At 38.1% G+C, this 20,010-nt stretch overlaps 1 pseudogene; it reads left to right on the plus strand.

The window, feature by feature from the left end:
* Positions 1-5,938: 5,938 nt before the first annotated feature.
* On the plus strand, positions 5,939-19,132 carry LOC132640782 (plant UBX domain-containing protein 4-like; annotated as a pseudogene).
* Positions 19,133-20,010: the final 878 nt, after the last annotated feature.

Below are 20,010 nucleotides of genomic sequence, written 5' to 3' on the forward strand. Positions count from 1 at the left end.
AGCCAAATGAACCTTATTAGACTAATATGAGACTTAGCTTTAGTGAAAAGTAGTTAATTTAAGAAAGATAAATTAATTCCATTAGCTTCATCTTTTATTTCTCTTTTACGTCAAAAACTATCTATAATATCTAGTATTTATTTTATTTAATCAATTTGCGAACAGCGCAATTACATATTTCGAATCAAAGGAATTATTTTTTATTAGAAAATTAAACGTCAACTAATATATACTTATTAATCCAAGTATATCATAGAAACATTTTAGATTAATTCGATTATGCATATTTTGAGTTAGACACAGTTAAATAAAGTTAACAAGCAAGAGAAAAGAAATTCTGTCATTTTTTGCATATTAGTTACAAAAAATGGTTTCAGATTATTCTGTTATATAATTTTATTCCGAATATAAATTGGCAGGTTTTGCTTTAAAAGGCTTCTGTCTATATACACATCATTATATTTTACAAATCTTATTTTTCAAATAAAATTATTATTTAGAAGTTCTTTCCTCAGCTATAGACGAGGGAGGAATGGTAGTTTCTTCCTCCGGAATAGAGGCAATGAAGGGGCCCGTATCGACCCTTCGAATAAAAACATCGAGCTCAGATTCATCCCTCAGGGTCCGAACAACACTTCTCGCCCTCTTCTTTGGTTTCTGCCCTCTGGCCGATTCTATCTCTTTCCGGCTGCGACAATGCGCCGGGATGACCCTGCCATATCAAATTTAGGAGCCGGTGCAGCAGTCTCGGTCGTTGATTCGGGCCTTGGTTCCACCGAGCCCTTGGGCAAGCCTGAATACCGAAGAAGTTATAGAAAGAAAAAAAGAAAAAGGGAGGATGCAATAAATACCGAATTAAGGAGAAGATTACCGTGATTCTGGGCTACCCATCGGCCACACGACAAGTCCCCGCATGTCCGTTTTTCATGAGGGTGCTGGCTAATGATTGCTCCAACCCACTCGGTAAGGTTCCGGACAGCTGAAGGTATCCATGCCTCGGCTAAAAAAAAATAACATATGTAAGGGAGCAAATCTTGACAAAGAGTAGAGGAAGGATAATTATAGAAGGGAGAACGGAGAAAATTACGACTATTGTTCCACTTTTCCGGAAAAGGCATGTGATCAGCCAGAATAATGTCCGCGGTACTTACCCGGACATAACGTTCCAACCATCCTCGATCTCTATCCTCGTCAAGTTTGGAAAGGATCGGGTTCTGACCTCGTTTGGCTACCTTTATCACGCCCCCTCGAAAAATTCTCAGAGGCAGGCCACGATCCTCCAGATAATCGGCCCAATTTGGGCCAAGGTCACATTGTACAGCCTGCACGTCTGAGAATAACCAGATCAATTGGAGGATCGAATTTGAGCGTGAACGGATACGTGTAAACGTATAGGAAACCTTCTCTGTGATCAACAATGGACTCGTCTGGCCCGGGGGCGAACACTTGTACCAAATGCTTATCCCATCCACATTCGGCCCGGATCCGAGGGAGGAGATCCTCCATAATAGACGAAGGGTATCGCCTTACGTCGTAACCTCTATCTGCGATTGGAGATGGCTTCTCGACGCCAAATTCGTGGCTGTAGTTGGGTCTGGACGGTATTATGTCCAGAGCAGTCGGTTCCACAAATGTTTTTCCTTTGGGTTGTGAAACAGGCTCGACACCCGGAGAAGAAACCGAGGGAACATCCTGGGAAGTAGATTCGGTGTTGGCAGACATTTTTAAAGTAACTAAGAAAATTTGGGAATTAGAAGTGGCAGATGGGAGATTCAAGAACGTAACAATCGAAGAAGAAATATTAGAAGAATGGGAGAAGTAGTTGAAAGATGCAAAAACTTTGATGAAGCAACAAAGAGGCTTTACGATCAAAGTAACAAATGGAGAAGTTAGCAAAATGGCTTTCACGATCAAGAATCAAGGAGAAGAGAATGTGAAGTGAAAGAGTGAAAATGAAAACATGAAGCTGCAGTGAGCCTTATATAGGCAGTTATACTGTAGCGGTTACAAATAACGGCCAATCGAAAAGCAACACGTGTCCCACATTTAATGCGACGTGATATGAAGCGACATGGGTTAAGGCGGTTCTCGAGGTCGACCACTCGGGACGAGACACGTGGCCGATGTCAGAAGGACGTGACATAACTGTTCCCGCCAATTTTTGAAGATAAGAACGAGCTTATGGAGCCACCGATTTTGTGACTTATCCATTTCCCGTTACTCCGGTAAAAATACGATCCGGAAAGTGTAGGGACTATATGTATACAGTAAAAATCGGGTCAATGTATGACCTGTGAGTCCGGAGCCCAGGAGAAGTCCAAATAAGCACGAGCATGTTCGGTCTTTTCTTCACACCGGGGGATCGTACCGGATGCAGCTGACCCGACACAAGGAAAGTGTGTCCGTTGGTCCGGTTAACCGGTTGCAATGCTGCCACGCGTCAAGATATCGTTTTGCCATTTTGTACTAACGACCGTACGGTCCTACCTTATCCTTTTTAGGGTTTCTTTATTTCAAAAGGGCTTTGTATTGTATTCAGGGCCCATGAGCCATACCTATAAATAGAGGATGTTTTCCCACTTTTAGGGGGTTAGCTTCTTCAGATCTAGAACATTGTAATAGCCAAATATATAAAAGCTTTCTCTTTCTCTCTCTGATATTGGTCCGGATTTGTGGTGTTCTTTAGTTTTACTTATCCATTCAACATAATACGTTGCCTAGTATATATATATATATATATATATTACAACAAGCAAATCCATATACATTTCATACCAACCAAAATAGGTTAAAATTCATCCACATATTCTATACCTCACTTACAAATTTAATTGTTACCGAAGTCCGGGGTAAACACATATGTATTAGATAACTCTGTCGATCAATGCTTAAATTACTGAAAAGAAATTACTAGTAATATCTTTTGTCCGCTGAAATTTGAACCATAATTTTTCAGTATTTGCAACTACTTCTTTGTTTGCTATGTCAGACCCTCTAAATCCCAATACCTGTTATCAAATGTAGATGACTGGACAAGGCGATCATTCTTGATGACTACTCCCTCCGTCTCAAATTATATGTCATTTTTTGTTTTACACGCTCCTCAGTAAATATTAATTAAGGGGTATTGACTACTTTATTCTTACTTATGTCTAAGTTTTTATCTCTCTCGATTAAATATTTACTCTATTTATATGTCATATCCATTAGTGATAAAATTCTACTGAGGGTAAAATAAGAAAAAAAGAATTAATTGGGCCTTGAACTTCTAAAACGACAAATAATTTGAGACGGAGAGCCTATATATCTACAAATGAGATACAACAATAGTATCACCTTAATTCAAATAATCGTGATCGATTATATATAAATTCTCATTGACAATAATCACTTCAATGACGCTTTCAACCAACTGTTTTATATGTAAATGGTCTTTGAATTTCAATTGGTATTGTTATCTTTGGTCTCGAATGCCAAATCCATCGATTTGAAGTCTCCACTCATTCATCAAGATATTCTCCGCCTACTACTATACCATCCTCCATACCAACTAAATTAAGGTAAATAAAATAATAACTCGTCTATAATAATCTCAACCTAATAAACCTTGTAGACTGGGGTTAATAAAACACGAAATAACTCTCGAAAATAATTTTTTTTTTTTTGTAGAGATCTGAGGAACCAGAATCAGATCCTCACAAATGCAAAGCAACAAGAGATTTTACAATTTATCACGTGAAAGTATTGAAAAAATATATCTATTGCGTTAAATGCCCAAACAATTAAACTCATAAATGGGTGACCAATTTCAATAATTTGAAGGAAGCTCACCGGAACAAAAATGGAGATATCTGATTGGGATGAAGGGGAATATCGAATAGATGAGAGGAGGACGAATCCAAGTATAATGAAGGGGGCGGGGCTGAATTTGAGCAATTTTACGATCTGAAACGAGTTGGGGAAGGGAATTAATGGCGGCAATTGAACGAAATTGTATTTGTTAGAACTTAGGAACTGGTTAGGAGGTTTATTATATTTTTATTTATATTTATTGTTTTTTAAAATTTAAGGGCTAAGAGCCCGTTTGGATTGGCTTATAAGTTGGTCAAACCAGCTTATAAGCCATTTTAAACTTATTTGAGTATTTAACAAAAATAGAAAATAACTTAAATTAAGTTAAAAAATGCTTAAAATAAGCCAAAATCAAGAAGTTGCTTAACCTCAACTTATTTTTTTGGGCTTAAAAGCCATTTTGGTTTGACCAACAACTTTACCCTTTTATCCCCTATATTTTCTGTTAATTTCAATACTACCCTTACTTCTAAAAATCCTTTAAGCACTTTTATCCAAACACATAACTGTTTATTTATAAAATAACTTTTAGAACTTAAAAGTACTTTAAGCACTTATGCTTAAAAGTCACTTTTTTCCAGTTAATCCAAACGGGCTCTTATTTTGAGGGTTAGATAACTTATTTGAGATAATTAGCACTAATCCTAATTGAGATCCCTCCCCTAATTAAAAAAAAAAAAGGGGTCTAGGCTCCTAATTGCAAAAATTTTAAATAGGTAAATAATTGTTATTTTGTGTAGTTTCCCCAAAATTCTTTTGCAACTTAATATTCCTAAGGGCCTGTTTGGAAAGCCACCTAGGTAATTGGAATTGGGTGTAATTGAGTGTAATTACGCAGTTTGGCCTGTTTGTTTGACCAGGTAATTACACAGTTAGGTGGTAATTGAGTGTAATTGAGAGAGTGTAATTACACTCTTCAATTCTCAAGGGGGGGCTGAGAATTGGGTGTAATTACACCCTGTAATTACAGGGTTACTTTTTAGTTTATTTCTTTTTAATTTTTTTTTTTTTAATTTATTTTTTATTTCCATTATTTAATTTATTTTGTATTTTATTTTAATTTCTTCTCTTTTCTAATTTATTTTTTATTCCTATTCTTTAATTTTTTATTTTTTATTTTTACTTTTTAATTATTTTTATTTTTTAAATATATTTTTATTTTTATAGTATTTATATTTCATTTCCTTTCTTCTCATTCCCAACCTTTACTTCTTGTGGTTCCATATAATTGCTTGTATTTTTTTTTTAATTTTATTCATTTAGCATAACTGTGTTAATATTCTAATTTTTGAAAGTAAATCTCTTAATATTAGAAAGAATGAGTCATTAACAAACTTGACATTTAATAAGTGACGTTATTAAATTAGAATTTCGTTGTGAAGGAGGTTATAGAGTTATATTTTCCCTTTCTTTTGAATTATAGGATTATTTACTTATGTTACGTTGAAACTTACTTATGTAACGTTGGAATTTGACATAAGAGTATTATGTTAAAAAAATTTCTTTTGGATTTTGAATTTGGGTTATACTTTTGATTTTAAAAATATTTGCTTTAGTACTATTGACTTGTTATTTCACATTGCATGCTTTTATTTTTCACTTACAGTTGATAGAATTTTGTCAAACATTTGAATAATGTTATGACATTATATTTATAAATATTCCTTTTTTGTCAAACATCCAATCTCATGATGTTCTCACAAAAAAGGTATGCTTTTAAGTTTTATAATCAATTAAAATTAAAATATATAAATTATTTTTTACAATATTAGTTACAAATATATGATTATTAATTGACACATTTTCAAGAAACAATGTATATTTAAATAACTAATTTAATATCATTTATAAAGGCACATATTTTTTAAATATTAATTTTAAATTTTTTATAATCAAATGTTAATTTTTAATTAAACTAACTGTGTAATTACACTTGTGCAACCAAACAACACACTTGTAATTACATTATGATAAATAAACGGGTCATTGTAATTACAATACTGTGTAATTACTTTAATTACACCCATTCCAGTTACCGGGTGGCTTTCCAAACAGGCTCTAATAGTAGACTATAAAACGAGAAGAAACAGAAGACGAGCATAGAGCATCGGTAGAGTCCCAAACAATGGAGAAGGAAGAAGCGAATATCAAGGCTACAGAAAACACCCAAAGAGAAGAAGCTCTTATCAACACATTCTGCGAAATCACATCTTGTTCATCAAAATCAGAAGCCTTATTCTTCCTAGAAAGCCATAGTTTCAACTTAGAATCTGCCGTCTCCACCTTCCTCGAAAACACCTCCCTTCCCTCCCCCGCCGCCGCCGTCGCTTCCGCCGGAAACACCTCCGTCCGTCGAGAGTCTTCTCAGTCGGAGTCACAGTCATACTCTTCTTCTTCTTCTCTCCGCCTCCTAAACAAAAACGGAAACGAAAACCTTCTAATAGTAATGCTTATAACTTGAGGTCGTCTAGACCTAGAAATAGTGGACCTACGACAGGGTCAGGGAGTGACTCCGATGAGCCTCAACACTATCATACTCGCGGACAGAAAAGGTATTTCTCTTACTTCATATTTGGTATTCAAGTTTGACCTTCTACTTTTTTCTTTCATAATCGCCGTGCCCCCGGGACACCTCGACTAATTTCGAATACCAGGTAACTCTCTTTACCAAGGCTGGAACAATGGGAAAAATCACCTAGTGTTTTGTCTCTGCCGGGATTTGAACCTGACACTTCCCACGAGGTCACACCCTTAATTTCATTTGACGTTCTACTTGCTGGGAAACAAAGTTAAAAATACAATAAGAAAATTATTTATTAGCAAATACTGGCACTGGAAAATTAAATGGGTAGGGGTAAGGTATGCGTACACTATATTCTCTTGACCCCACCTCACCTTGTGGGATTATACTGGGTATGTTGTTGCTTACGATGATAATATTTTTAGTAAAATCAAATACACGAATTGACTTGAGTTGTGCGGGGCACTGTTCTAGGAAACTATTTATGCAATGTGAAATGTTTCTCCCGATTAAACAAGCCTACCTCTAGTTAATTAGTGAAATCAGCAAATTTAATAGTACCAGCAAGTTAGACAAGAGGAATAAAGAAAAATATTGTCAAGAGTATTCTGGACAAGGAAAGAGGATAAGTGAAGTAATGATTGCTAAATTGATGTCTTGAAGAAGACTAATGTGGGGTGTGATTCGGATGAATCAATATGGGAAATTTATAAGAGAAGTGTTAAGATACTTGTCTTTAAAGATCGATGCAAATGCCACCACCATATGATGTAGAAGACGGTCACAATTGCCAAGTGTCAAACATATTTGAAATACTACTACACTACTTTTATTGGTTCAATCGAAAAAAATGTGAAAAAGTGGATGATATGAAATTTCATATACTTATCAGAGTTTGCTAAGCATAACCTGTCCTGTCCTTGGATAAAGCAGATAGTCGCAGTAGTATTACTGTGAGGGATGGGATGATAACAACAACACTATAGAATTGAATTCCATCACAACTCCAAAGATAAGCCTATTTGGATGACATAATTACTTGGATAGGTGACCCCTTGTAGGTCCTCATCTTGATAGGTGGAAAAACTTGGGGCAAGAGGGCCTAGTTGTTGAGGTATGGGAGTAACAACTAGCTTCACTTGATTTGAGTCTATCTGCTCTAGGTTGGTAGATTAGTCCAAGTGCGCCAAGCTAGTCCGGACACCATCCATAATTTTTTTCGGGTGCAAATGACCTTGAGAACTATGACCTTGCTCAGTATGAATTCATCACACTATCAGGTTAGGATAACCTTTTGAGGGTGATGAATTGCATGTCAATGTAACATGTGTACAGGGTAGTGCTTTGTAATAACTGCTTTATGTCTAGAAGTGATGAGCAGTTGACCATTCACTTCATAATTGGTTAGAGTTGATATAATGTGAAAGTTACTGGGCTAACACATTATGGGGGTTTATTACAGAGTTTCCGATTGGGGTTGAAGGTGGGTGGGTGAAGGGTCTACATTTGTAGCTTCAGGAGTTAACACAAACATCCCTCATCATTCTAATATTTATTGGTCTGGATCAGGGGCTGCTTCTTCAGGATATTGCAGTTAGTTAATACTAAATTGTTACTCATAGTTCTCCTAGTACATGGCCTATTTGTATTATTAGTCTTTTGGCTCTTTTTTTTTTTTTTTTTTTTTTTTTTTGAAACTGGTAACTGTATTGTATTCCATATGAACAAAACAGTACATAGGTTGTACTGAAACCATATCTACAAAAGTACTCCAAGACTCTACTATTCTAATCCTATATTGAATCTAATACATCAATAATGGAAATAGTATCATCTGAGTAAGCCTGATTACACCAAAAATAAAGCAATAAAATACAATTCAACTTGACCTTCTGCACTCCATTCTCTATACTCTCAAAACATCTGGAGTTTCTCTCCTTCCATATTGCCCACCATATGCTGGCAGGGATAATTCTCCATCTATTTCTGTTCTTTGCATCCTGCCTCTTCCCAACTCTTTAGAGCCTCTGAAACCTTGCTAGGCATGGTCCAGACTATACCTTTGAGATTTAAAAATATTCTCCAAAGCTGTTGTGTAAGCTTACAGTGTAGAAACAGATGGTTAACTGTCTCTGCTGTTTCTCCACAGAGGAAACATCTAGAGCATGAAATTATCCCCTTTTTCATCAAATTATCCTGTGTAAGAACTGCTTCTTTAGCTAAAAGCCACACAAAGCAGCTAACTTTATGTGGGATTTTGGATCTCCAAATGTGTTTCCAGGGTCAGTTGGTAGTATGTTGAATTGATTGATTCATCATCATGTAGGCTGAACTAACTTTGAGCACTCCTTTTTTATTCCCCAGCCACCAAAAAACATCCTCTCCTACCTGAAGTCCCTTAAATTGTTCCAGTATGTTAAGAAAATGAGCCACTCTTTGTATCTCCTAATCATTGATTTGCCTTCTGAAAGTGAAATTCCATCCTTGAGGTGTCCACAAATCAGCCACAGTCCTTTGATGATCTAAGACAATATTGTATATATCTGGAAATAGTGTTTTCAGATGACCAGCCTCAAGCCAATTATCCTTGCAGAATCTGGTTTTGACCCCATTCACTACTTTGATCTTGGAGTTGCACTTAACTTCATTCCATAAGGCTCTAATGGATCTCCACAGACTAACCCCATATGGTGTGGTAACCTCCTTTGTCATCCAGCTATCTTCCTTTTCATATTTTGCATTGATAACTTTCCTCCATAAAAGTTGATTTTCATTGGCATACTTCCATAGCCACTTCATTCTGAGTGCTTTGCTCTGCATTTTCATATCTTTTATTCCCAGTCCCCCATTTTTCTTGCCAGTAATCACTACTTTCCACTTCACCAAGTGAAATCCTTTTTTTTCTTTATTTCCTTGCCACAGGAATTTCCTTCTGATGCTATCCAACCTCTTGATAATCCCTGCTGGAATTTGGAACAGAGACATCATATATGCTGGTAGGGCATCAACGACTGAGTTGATGAGTGTCACTCTACCCCCCAAGGAGAAATATTGGCTCTTCCATCTGGCTAGTTTCCTCTCACATTTTTCAATCATATTGTTCCAAATCTCTGTTGAATTAGATTTGGCTCCCAGAGGCATTCCCAGATAGATAGTTAGGCAGAGGACCAACTTCACCACCTAGATTTGCAGCCAACAACTTCATGTGTGGGACTTCATTGATAGGGTACAAAAAACTCTTCCTCCAATTAATGTGCAACCCAGAGATTCCTTCAAATAGGACTAGTATCATCCTTAAAAACCTTAGTTGCTCCTCTTCAGCATCACAAAAGATCAGTGTGTCATCTGCATATTGGAGGTGTGTCACCTCCAGACTTTCATTACCAGCTCTAGCCACCTCAAAACTATTTATCCATCCATTCACCTTTGCTGTCTTGATCATATTGTTTGGACCTTCCATTGCAATCAAAAATAGGAAAGGTGACAAGGGGTCACCTTGCTTGAGACCTCTTTGTGCTTTAAAAAAACCTACTGGGGAACCATTAATCAGAACTGAGAAACTAGCAGTTGATATGCAGAATTTGATCCATTGGATCCATTTCTGTCCAAAACCCATCATCTCCAAACCTGGAGTAAGTACCTCCAGTTTACATGATCATATGCTTTTTCAATATCTAACTTGCAAAGGATTCCAGGTTTCTTCTGCTTAAACCTGGAATCTATTGCTTCTTTAGCTACTAGCACAACATCCATAATTTGTCTGCCCTTAATGAAGGCCATCTGCTGGGAGTCCACTAGTTTTGCAGTGACCCCTTTCATTCTTTCAGTCAACACTTTGGAAAAGATTTTATAAATACTACCTATCAAACTGATAGGCCTGAAGTCCCTTAGTTCCTTAGCACCTTTCTTCTTAGGAATGAGAGTAATGAAATTTGCATTAAAACTTTTCTCGAAAACTCCTTGCTCATGGAAGTTGTGAAAAGTGTTCATTATGTCATGCTTCACTACTTCCCAACATTTGATGAAGAAACCCATGGTGAATCCATCAGGGCCTGGAGCTTTGTCAACTGCACATAATTTTAGACATCTCAATACTTCATTTTCTTCAAAACTGCCTTGTAAAGACTCCTTTTCCTCCTCTGATATAGTAGGGCAATTTGTGAAGTTACAGGCTGGCCTCCATTGTGTGGTCTCAGAATATAGCTTTTGATAGTAATCAATTATCTCTTCTTCAATTCTAGCTGGCTCCTCAATTGTTTCTCCCTGAATCACAAGCTGATCAATATTGTTATATCTTCTGTGAGCATTTGCCATTTTGTGAAAGAACTTAGTGTTCTTGTCCCCTTCTTTTAACCAGAGTGATCTTGATTTCTGTCTCCAAGATATTTCTTCATTCTTGACCAACTCCTCATACTCCATAAGTAAAGTTGCCTTCTTGATTGATTCCTCTTCTGTTAGGACTCTTTCTTCCAGCACTACATCCATTTCAGCCATCTGTCCTAGCAAACTTCTTCTTTTAGAGCCCAAGTTTCCATCTCTTCTTTTTATTATGCTTGTGTTTTAAACACAAGCAATGAACTACTCCATATGGATAAGAGAATTTTAAAGGTTGTGACGTTTTCCTACTTTTATTGAAGGATTAGGCCTTAAAAGCCTCCTATTCCCTCCAATTTCGACAAACCTATCATAGACTTTCAGTTTCTTTTCCTAAACTAGCAAGTTATGATTCTAATTTCTAAGACGACGACGACGACAACAACAACAACAACAAGCCCAGTATAATCCCACCATGTGGGGTCTGGGGAGGGTAGAGTGTACGCAGACCTAACCCCCACCTTGAAAGGTAGGGCGGCTGTTTCCAAAAGACCCTCGGCTCAAGAGAAGAAAACAAGACAAAAGGTCAGATAGGGCCATATCTAAGACAACGAAGAGAATAAATGAACATAATAATTTGTTAACTTATCATTCTTAGGAGAGAGCCTCCAGTATTATCCCTGAACATTGAACAGTTACAGTTCATTTACCTTGGTGGAGCTTGAGAAACCAAGCTCCTTTACAGGATTTTCCACTTTTGCGTTAGCTGATGATTTGGGCGGGTACCTTCTTCCTTGAGGCTCCATTTGGAAGAAGGAAATACTCATATGCTTTGCCCCGAGGGCTTTGGTTCAGTTTAATGGTGGATCACGTGATTTGTGATTTAGGCGCATGTGACAAGTTCGAGTCCTACTGTTGGCTAAACCCTTACTCAGTGGAGAAGGAAAGATGGCCGAGCCTATTATCACCTAGTTGCGAACCCTGTGCCAGCTAGCCTTCAAAGATTTTTTTGGTTATCAAAAACAAATATGTTCCTCAGAATAAAAGTATACTAAAAAGGTTCTGATCATTCTTGTAATCTTGTTCTTAGTGGTTGAGGGAGTCCTAGCCACTCCTTCAAGGCTGGTAACAGAGAGAAGATAGGAAGTATATTGAAAAATCTTTCCTTGTATCTGGTCATTTGACTAGAAAAGTTAAAATGAATAGAGGATGGTAGTTACAAATTTATATCTAATCCTGCAAACTTGATCCGCAAGGAAGTGCATTCTTGTATAAATGTTTTTAGTGTGGAGCAAGCAATTTTGATGTGCTGTCCCTGACTATGCTGCCAGGCTTCTGCTATTTATACTTCCATGAGTGAATCTAAGTATCCATGGTTTCCGGTCATTTTAAAACCCCTCCTGTCCCAGTCACTTCTTGATTTTATCAGCTCTTTGATTTTAGTTATATCAGCAGAGTTAAACAACATTTATATACTGATTTAAGTTTTGTTGTGTTGGATATTTCTTCTGATGGTTTTCTCGTTGGAGGCTTTTCATTTTTTAAACTCATCCATAAATTACCAAGGGACTATTGACATCCTTTCAATACCTTCCTTCTGAAATATGCTAGTAACTGGCAGTCCCAGATGATGTTTTTTTTTTTTTTGGGAGATAAGTCCGGTTGATGTCTATAATTGTGACTCAATTTGTTGAAAGCTTTGCTCTGATTCATTCTAAGGGCTACTCTGGTTGCTGCTGGCTTGATCCTCACCAATATGTCCATTTATGCATAAGTTAGAACTCAAAAAGGAAAAATATTAGCATTCCACTTTAATTTGCAATCTGTGTCTGTGTTGATAAATTGTTTGTATTGGGCATAAAAAGATAAAAAATGCTTGCAGTGGTAAACTTTTTATGGTCTAAGATCACTCGGAGCTGAATTAACTGCTGGCTACTCTTTTCTTTTAACCTTTATTGTTAGCTAGATTTCTATGTTCTATTCCTTGTTTTCTCGAGGAATCAGAAGGCTAAGGTCCAGTCAAATGGTTTGTGTAAGACATGTATCTAAATTCTAAAGATATTTTCCTTAGATGTATGAAACCTGAACAATCTAGTTTTTCTGAAAGTACAAAATGCATATTCACTTCCATGTTGCTGATCAAAGTCCTTTGTGTAGCGGAATGCTTGTTCAAGATCCATCAAAAGCGAATGACGTGGATGCAATATTTAATCAAGCTAGACAATATGCTACCGTAGAAGGACCTTCGGAACACCTTCCATCTTCAGGCTCAAGAAGCTTTACTGGAACTGCAAGGCGACTTACAGGGGAGGCTGTGTCTTCTGTTCCTCAGCCACCTGAAAATGTCACCCATGGTATCACTTTTTGGTGCAATGGGTTCACTGTAGATGATGGCCCTCTGCGGAGGTTTGATGATTCAGAAAATGCCCCTTTCTTAGAGGTAGTATAGTTTACATCACGATTTTAACTTTTGAATTTACATGCATTTGTTCGTTTTCATGGTTCCACATTTACTGCATGTTTTCCTCACTTGAGAGTCAACTGAGCTATTTGCTTAAGAGTAGTAATTACCAGAAAGGCTTTGCTGTTCAACTTTGGTCTACAATGATATATAATTCTACAGTTGAAACTTATGTAAAACAATGACTTCAATACAACTTCATCCAAAAAGAAAAAGAATGACTTTAATATAATAAATTCAACAGAGCACTGTTGGCGGTAAGGGCGTTCATGATTCAGTTTAAGTCGGTTTCTGCTAAAAGGAAACCAAACCAATTAAGTGGTGTTTTCAAACATTAAAACCTAAGTCAGTTTTCATGGTCCAGTCCTTGTCGGTTTTTTCGGGGTTTTCAACTATTTCGATTTTTTGCGGTTTCCTTAAAAGGTGACATATACTGCCAAACATATATTCCAGCATAACACTACCAAGAGAATTACTCATTAAGAAAAGTTGTACCAAGCCAGTTACTCTTTAAGAAAAGTTGTCATACCAAGTTATCTTGATGATAGTTGAATTAAATAGTGATGAACAATTTAAGGACTCAATTAACAAGCTTTTTTCGAATGAAAAGTATTCTCGGACTTTTTTTTTTTTTTTTTGATGAAGGAAAAGTATTCTCGGACTTATCAAAATAAAGATTATAAATCAAACTAGAAGGTAAAGACAAAGAACTAAATTATTAGCAAGGCAAAGAACTAGACTATAAACCAAGAGTGCAAAAGATTAATATGTATGGTAAAATTTTACATAAAATATACATATATATATGTGTATGCGTAATTATAATTTTTAACTAGTTATTTATATAGTGGATTTGGTACTGTTATTCGGTTATTTTTTGCTTAGAACTAAAACCAAACCAAATTTTGTCGGTTAATAAAATTGAGAACCGAAATCAACTCAAATCAAACAATTTTTTTTTCTCGGTTTGATTCAGTTTCCTGTGAACACCCCAAGTTGGAGGATAGGGTGGTTTCAATTTTAAATTCAACAGAGCATGTCTTGAAAGAAGAAAGGGTGTGCTTGATCTTTACCTTGCTTATGTGAAAAAATTTGATCTTACATCTCTTCTACTAGAGCTCAGTGATGTCTTTGGGTACAGGGTAGCAGTCCCTTTTAGTATCCCCTTCCCTTTTCTTCTCTTTCAGCAGCCTCGTAGGCCAGCTGAAGATCGAATAAAGCAGTTCAAGCCCGCTTGAGATCTATCATCTGGATCTTGTAGAATTCTGCTCAAACCTCCATTTCAAACTAGTTTATCTGATACTAGTATTCAACTTATATGGGTATGTTGCTAGTATTCAACCTATGAAACCCAAACTCCACTTTCTAGAAACATATATCTTACCGGAAGACCCTAAATCCTCTCATGATTTTGTGATAAGTAAAATTCAATCATGATTATGTTAAGAGTTCCACATCGGTGGGTTAAAGGGTCCATAGTTGGAATCAGAGAAGGGGAAAGAGAAGATCAAGGGCATGGAGTGTCACTGCTTTAGCAATTATGTGGGTCATCTGGAAAGAGAGAAATAGGAGGGCAGTTGAAGGGGTGGAGCAATATTTTGGTGTTTTATCTCTAGTTTCCTTTTGGTGTACTTATGAGGTCCCTATTTGTATAGAGGATTGGATCTCTTTTGTTGAGAATCATATTTTGGTGTAGATTCTCTTCTTTTGGTATACGACTTGTATACGTGGACTTCCCCATTTGTTAATAAAATACTTACCTTACAAAAAAAAAAGAAAGGACTTGGGCAATCCTCTCCTCATGAGCTAGCTTTTGGGGTTGAGTTAGGCCTAAGATCCATTTCTTTACAATTATTATTTAACATCACGCCTTAAAATGCTTTTCCTTGAGCCGAGGGTCTACCGGAAAAACCTCTATCTCTCAAGGTAGGGGTAAGATCTGCGTACACTCTACCCTCCCCAGGTCCCACTTGTGGGATTACACTGGGTATGTTGTTGTTGATTATTATTTAAAAACGAACTGCTGGAGCAGATATACAAGACTGTTCATGCTCAGTACTCATCTCTGCAACTTGAAAGCTGCTTTCAAGCATTACGCCTGAGCAGAAATGAATGAAGAGGCCCGTTGTATGTTTGGAAAGTGTTGTGTTATTTAAATGAATTAAAAGATCGCCTCTCCTTCAGTCTGCATGGGTGAGAACTGAATGAATATTTTTTTTTTTTGGTTTTGCTTCTTTAAGTGCTTCAAATCGGTCTCTAGTTTTACATTTATGTTATTATAATGATAATCTTCTACTAGTATGGTTGTGATGCTGTTCCATGAATATCAGCACACTTGTCTCACCTTCTGAAAATGAATGATATTGTGATGGCATTTTGGATCTTAAAAAAAAGAATATTGTCAAAAAAAAAAAAATCATGTTTCCCTCTACACAAACTCCTAGTTACAAAGTAGCAATAACTGAAATTGTTATCTGAAGGGAAATATTGGTCAGATAAACTAGCTAATGGAACCCTCAGGGGTTGGCCTGGTGGCAATTGACTTGAGCCTTGGGGTGCTCCCTTTCAAGGTCTCAAGTTCGAAACCCACTGGGTGCAAACAATTTCTGAGGGCCATCGGACTGGGGAAACCCTGAATTAACCGTGGTGCACTTGCGGGAAACTCCTTGCCGAGGGCCTGTGCACCCACGGGATTAGTCGGGGCTCAAAGAGACTCGGACACCCGTGGCTAATCAAAAAAAAAAAAACTAGCTAATGGACACTTCTTGATGAAGATCATCCGAGTATTGTGATTTATTGGAGAAGATAATTTCTTGTCATTAAGTAAATTGAACCGGGACACAATTACCAGTTCAAAATATAATTAAAAAAAAAGAAAAAAAAAGAAGGTAAATTGAACTGGGTCTGACTGAAGTCATGACATCCTTAAAGACCAGTTAACCTTCTATTGGATGGAGCTGATAAGTAATATCAGAGTCTGTTAGCTGCTCCACCAAAAACATACATCATTAAAGCATTTCTTGTGTCATTGCATGTCAATAAGCTGCAATTCTTTTGTTAAGTTCATGTTGATGTATACTGTGCCGTGTACAATTGTAAGTTCTCTGCTTCCACTCTTGCCCCACAACAGATAAAGAATTTTTTAAGTGTAAAAAGAGGATTTACATTTTCAGAAATTTTTTCTCTCCTTGAATCTGCACTTGTAGTTCCTCTTTGGCACAGTGGATTTTATCAGTAATCAGTGTCAAAATCTGAGATTTTCCCTGAATCTCGTCTTTTGACAAGCATCCTTTGTTGAATTTGTATCTATACAGCAACACTGTATTGTGATCTTCTTAAGCGTTAAAAGTTGTTTTTTTCTTGCTACTTTCAATCTATCATAAAAGGAGGATTGGGATTCATCCTTTATTGAATTTGGATCGATATAATGACACCGTACTGTTGGATGTGGACAATATCTGATGCAATTTCGGATTCTTGTTGCAAGGCAGAACCACCACTACAACTGAACGGAGATTTATGTGGTGGCGCAAACATTTCTCATTGTATTCTACCTATTTTTTACTCAAGAAAAAGGTTGATTTTCTACGCTTTTTGGTTCTTTTCTTCCAAGAAACTCACTCTGCTTTCATAATGGCTCAGGACGGTGCTCTTCCCTTCCAAGATGCTGCCCCTAATGTCAATGTTCTACAGAATCTGGTTGGACTTATTGGCGTTGCTGATCCTGCAAGAAACTGGGTCGCTGAACGCGATCAAGAAGCTCAAAGAGATCAGGCTGTTGCTATAGCCCACCGCCCCCCAGTTTGAAGCTAGAAGGCTAGCTCCTCCTCTATGTGGTCTTGCTGACCCGAATATCGAGATTTTCGCTATGGCTTCCAATTCCCCCCTCGAACGGATTACCTACCCCAGGGAATCCACCTTTATCCCTTGCTTTATCTCGGTCCTCTACTAACTCAACCAGATGGACCATATGATGGCGTCCACTAAACATTGGACAGACAGCTGCATGGGCTGGGTCCCCAACCCCCCCCCCCCCCCCCCCCCCCCCCCCCAATCTCAGATCTACATCTCCATTTTGCTTTACATTCAAGTGGTTAGAGCTATGGATTCCGCGGGAATCTTCCGCGGTGACTATGTTTCCCTTTACTAGTCTGTGGATTCCAGCCTCCCTGGTCTCCGCATTCAAGAATTTATCTTGCTTCTGGCCTAGTGTCGCTGGTAAGTTTGGCTACGTTTCTCCCTCTCTGCCCGCCACTCCTGAGTGGACCGAGGCTGATAGATTCTCCTTTGGAAATAGATTTGCTTCACCCCTTCCCAACATCAGCATCTTCATCTCTCGTCTCTACTCCATCTGCCGCGTCGCTACTAGGCCAGCTGTTACTGAAGCTTTGTTTCACACTGATGTCGATGGCCCAAGATTCATGGCTACACTTTTTAGCCAAGCTTGTGTGCATGATGAAAATGAAAAGATCAATGTTGCTTCTCCTGGAGCTTCATTAACATATGCCGGCGGTCTCCGCCTTTGGCAAGATGCTGCCACCAACCTCTACTTTTATGATCTTCCACCTTCCCTGGATATCAGCGTCGATCATGTTGAAAACAACTGGATCTCCGCCTTGAGAATGAACAATAGTTCATCTTGGCTCGGCCCGCTAGCTGCTATGATGGGCAAGTACCGCCAATTTTGGAAAGGTTGCTGCTCCCTTGCTGATTGCTCACCAAACTGCTCCACCACCGGCTCAGTCCGCTGCGTAGCAACCATTGGAACCAACGTGTTCCCAGGTCCTGTCTGGACCAATAAAGCCGGTACGTGCAGCAACTTCCAGCACGGAAGTGCTAACCAAGTTGCGCACAATACCATGCGCTCCAATCTGCGCTTCGCGTTCAAGGCCTCCACCACCATCGATGATATTCCAGATGCTCATGTCTATGCTGCTCTGACTTATCACTTCAACCTCTCCCCCAACGATACTGGTCTTGCTGTCCTCAACGAAGGTCCATTTTGGGATGTCCTCACCCCTGCCTATCAGGGTGATGGAATCCAAGTGTATCAAGGCGTCACATCCACGATTGCTAGGGAGTACCATTCTGATTGGTGTATCGACTCGGAGCGCCAATGAAGCGCTCGCCCCCGCCGTCTTTTGTTAATTTGATAGGCGACTAGAGTATGTCGTTCGTTTGGAACTCTGTTAGTTCTTTTGTTTCATTTTTGCTTTGATATTTCTTTACCTTTATCTGATGCAATGAAAACTTTACTATGAACAAGCAAGAAAGAGAGAAAAAAACCTACTTTTTACTCGGAACTTAATATAATGTTCATGAATGCAGAGTATTCGGAAGTCTGAATGTCCAAAAGAACTTGAGCCAGCAGCTGGGAAGACATCTGTCCATGTGAATCTCACAAGGAGTGAGGAGGACTGCCCGGTATGCCTCTTTCCCTCAAATAGCAATGGGTCTCTGTTTTAATCCTGAAACATTTCCCCTTGACGAAATTTCTTTTGTTTTTTCTCTGGGGTCCTATTAGCAGGTACCAGAGAAGCGCCGTGCTTCATTTCAGGGCATGGGAAGAACTTCGGGTGCTCCGGCAGTAGACTCAACTGTTGTCGTCTCATCATTTACTGCAGCTCCAGCCCCATCAGCAGGCCTAGTTGTTGATCAGACGCAGCCTTCAACTTCAATTCAAGTCAGGTTGGCAGATGGAACACGAATGGTTTCACGGTTCAACTTGCAACACACTATTAGAGATATCCGAGGGTTTATTGATGCATCAAGGCCTGGTGGACCAAGAAGCTATAAACTGCAGACAGTGGCTTTTCCTCCCAAGGAACTTGCTGATCTTGACCAGACAATAGAACAAGCTGGCCTAGCCAATTCAGTTGTGATTCAGAAACTTTAGTTAATTTCACGTTTATGATGTAGTTACCACGACAAACTGGTACTCACCGATATATTTGTTATATATAATTTATGTCTCTTCAACGACCCCCTTGGGATTAAATCTCTAAACTTGTGAGCGTTGGGGATGCATTAATATCCTTGAAGCATCCTGTTGGGAGTTCGCTCTTGAAATTGTTGAGATGCATTTAGAAATTCCTTTCTTTTCTTCGCTGTAATGAAAATCGACATTGGCTTAACCAGAAGCTAGCTCATCATATGAGAATTGTCCAAGTTCATATAAGGAGACAATAACTCATCCCTCAATCAATATGGTACACTCTAACTCCCCTTGTTTATTAGGGACTGGATAGTTAAAGCATGAACAAATGTAAGGGAAATCTACATGGTGTAGCTAACATTAGACTTTATTTTTATCTAGTAGCTATACTTTAATTAATTTACACCTCATAGCTAAAATGTGTATATCAATTACACTCCATAATTAAAACATACAAAATAGGTTAAAATAAAAAAGCAACCCTTGTATCCACATTTTTCTCTCTCCTCCCTCCATTCTCCCTCCATTCTGCTCTCTCTTCCATGAAAAATATTCAATGTTCTTCAAGTCCACTACTTCTCCCTCCCTTCTGCTCTCTCTTCCATTTTCTCTCTCCTTACCGCCACTCCACTGTCACTCCGCCACCACCATGGCCGACGTCACCACCATCCTCAGCTCCTTCCCCTTCTTATCGATCTCCATCCATTCACCTTCTCCACACCACCTCATTTTTCCTTCAGATCTGTCGCCACCATCGGCACTGCTCCTTCCCCTTCTTTCTTCGGTCATCATCTTCTCCTTCCTCCAGATCTATTGAATTTTATTTTTTGTATTTAGTATTTGAGTGTATTCGTTAATTTTTTTGGGAAAATTTAACTCAGTTGTGCAAGTTGAATACAATTTTTTTTGTATTTATGTTGTTTGAAT

The sequence above is a fragment of the Lycium barbarum genome, chromosome 5 (genome assembly GCF_019175385.1).
Source record: "Lycium barbarum isolate Lr01 chromosome 5, ASM1917538v2, whole genome shotgun sequence".
Classification (NCBI taxonomy): domain Eukaryota; kingdom Viridiplantae; phylum Streptophyta; class Magnoliopsida; order Solanales; family Solanaceae; genus Lycium; species Lycium barbarum.